Genomic DNA, 2,810 nt, shown 5'->3' with positions numbered 1-2,810 from the left:
GACGACGATATCGTCGATTTTAATCGGGTCTGTTGACTTATTCCATTTTGGACGCTGGGCGATTAATGGAAGATATTGTTTCCTCCACTTATTCCAAAAGATTTTCCCATAATGTACCATCAGACGCCAGTGCTTTCGTTCCAACTGGTGTGTTTGGAATTCAAATGGAAGAGAGTAATCCCCTGCTCTTCCAATCAACATATGGAACGGTGTCAGCGCTTCGTCGTCTTCGTCATTCAAGGGAATATTTGTAAGCGGACGCGAATTTAAAATGAATTCCGCTTGTATTAGTGCTCCTCTCAATACTTCTATAGAAGGTGGGCGTTGTGGTTTATAGTGAATCATTTCATTGAGCCTGCCTTTTCTTTTCCTCAAGATGGCCTTCGCTCTGGCTTCATCTTTGGATTCCGGAAGTCAGGCAACTGGTTTGACCCCAAAGTCTTCCACTGAAAAGTACTGGGTCATCATCTTACGAAGGTCCTCTTCACCTTCGTTTATTACTATAGAATAGTCTGCCTCTTGATTATGATTTTTTCCATAAACCAACCATTCTAACCGCGTCTTTACTGCGATTGGGTCACCTTGCTTTCGATATCTATGGTGGAATCCCATCAGCAAGTGAGTTTGCTTGATGCCAATAATTATTGTGGGTTGAACCATATCATAGGATTGGATTGGTAAGCCTTTTAGGTAAGGGTGCCTGTTGCTCAGGTCCGCATAATCTAATGATTGAATAGGCAATCTTAGATTTTCAATTGTCCTAACATCTTTTAGGACGAAGCCCTTCCTAGTTGTGCCCTTTATCCTCAATTGTACATTTTGGCTTTTTTCATGGTTGACCTTCTTTCCTTGAGTCCAAACCTACTTTAATGGAATCTCCTGACCTTGGAGTTCGAGATTCTGAAGACTGTTATGCATTCTTTCACAATCAAAGATATGATTCGATTCGATGAAATTTAATGCACTGTTTTTTACAAATCAAGTTACAGTTAAGTAACAGTTTCCCTCTCTATGCAACATGTGTTACTGATTGGTGTTATTTTAAACTGTGCGAAAACGTTCGAACGTTGCAGTTTTTTTTGGGTTAGGGCTAAGACATTCCTAATCATTCATCTGCTAACTGAATACTTATCGTGTGATTTGCGTAGCATACGGTGCCGTGCTGCGGAAGCTATCGTTTGAATCTTGCGCTTTCTGGGTTATGCTAGCTCATTCTTTGAGAGTTATTGTGCACAGCATCATCAGCATCTACTAAATGCGACCTTTTCTCTTTTTATCTTTACTTTCATGCACCCAACGAATTACTTGCGTTATGGAGCACAAATGGTCGTAAACCATCACACGATGAGCAAAGGTAAAATACACAATATACATACCAATTATAGTACCTTCTCACATCTAACTAAACCCTTTTTTTTCTCTTTTTCTTTGTGTTTTAATGCATTCAACTATCATTTCATGCACTCACTGCGATGACGATGCGTTGCGTTCTTGAGCACATTTGGACACAAACCGCTTGTGATACGCGTTGAAGAAAGGTAAACCAACAAATCTTAGCAACTATTAGTACCATCTCACACTCCACTACATACTTTGTTTTTCCTTTTTTCTTCTCTTTTAATGCTCTAAACTATCATCTTATCACATATGTATCGATGAGTGGTTGCGGAAGATCAATCTCACACTACCCAGACCAAGGTGTCTTTAGCCTTGAACAAGAAGGCTGCGCGATATAATTGTACATCGTAATCGACTGGCCTTCCTGCAAGCTCTTTGAATACCCCTGAATGCAACCGAAACGATTGCGTCAACGGGACGGGGCAATCGATAGGACATCCATGCGGCACCTTTGCTTCATCCTCCGCGTTTCTTGCGCAACCGTGATTGACTCGACACTCGTGTTAGACTTGCGCTAGCCAATTGCAATCAATCCCACGCAAGTTTCGATTGCTTTCCGATTTCCTTGCGATGCAATGGTTGCGTGTATGGGGCTTTCCATGAGGAGTTTTTCATACATCACCCAATTGCAATAAATGTTCACGTTTTCATGAGCACCCGACATTCCATACGTCGTTCCATGTTCTAAGGGTCCCCATCTTCCTACCTTTTGGAGTTTTTACGTATCCTGAAGTTTCCGTGCGTTATCTTGCAACCGAGCCTCTTAAACTAGTAATACATGAAACATATTGAAACATGAAATTGTAACTAACTTTTAATTTGTATTTCTTATTGTGTATTTATGCAATGTCTATGTATTCTTCGGGCGTAGGAATGTTGGTCTAACTGTAGAATAAATGATGAATCAAGCATTTCTGGGATTTCAATGAGTGAGTATTTGTCTGCTAGATAGGCATTCGAACAATTCGGTGAAGACGGTGTGAATTGGACTCGTTACCCGATCCTGCTAACATAATCTATAACATACTTTTAATATTGTATTCCTTAGACCTGTTTTGGGCAAAGCAGGTTTTTATGGGTTTTGATCACTAAACAATCTCTACGAAGAAAAAGCAACCCAAACTCGCCCGCAATTAGATTCTCCATGGTGTAAAAGATAAGTGCACCATGTGTGGATTTTGTGAAATTGGTAGATGTCTTCATTCATCCATCCATGAAGCCATGAGGCATGCATGCACATATTAACGAAGAAATTTCCATAAGGCTGGTGAGCAATATGAACAAGCCATCATCCATTGTAAGGCACTCCTTTATGCTTATATTCCTTGATATAATTTGGATCTACCTGTAATAAATGGACAACGATTATTTCTGCGAGGTTATTAAATGTTTTTAATGTTAGCCAATTTGTG

The 2,810-nt window shown here is 40.1% G+C and overlaps 1 long non-coding RNA gene across 1 annotated transcript; it reads left to right on the top strand.

The window, feature by feature from the left end:
* The first annotated feature begins 923 nt into the window (after positions 1–923).
* On the top strand, positions 924–2,311 carry LOC118515128. The gene is made up of 2 exons (XR_004906953.1): positions 924–1,538; positions 1,673–2,311. It is a non-coding gene; the product is annotated as an uncharacterized LOC118515128 (long non-coding RNA).
* Positions 2,312–2,810: the final 499 nt, after the last annotated feature.

This window comes from Anopheles stephensi (genome assembly GCF_013141755.1).
Source record: "Anopheles stephensi strain Indian chromosome Y unlocalized genomic scaffold, UCI_ANSTEP_V1.0 chrY11, whole genome shotgun sequence".
In the NCBI taxonomy this organism is placed as follows: Eukaryota; Metazoa; Arthropoda; class Insecta; order Diptera; family Culicidae; genus Anopheles; species Anopheles stephensi.
This window is presented reverse-complemented; position numbering and strand designations above follow the sequence as displayed.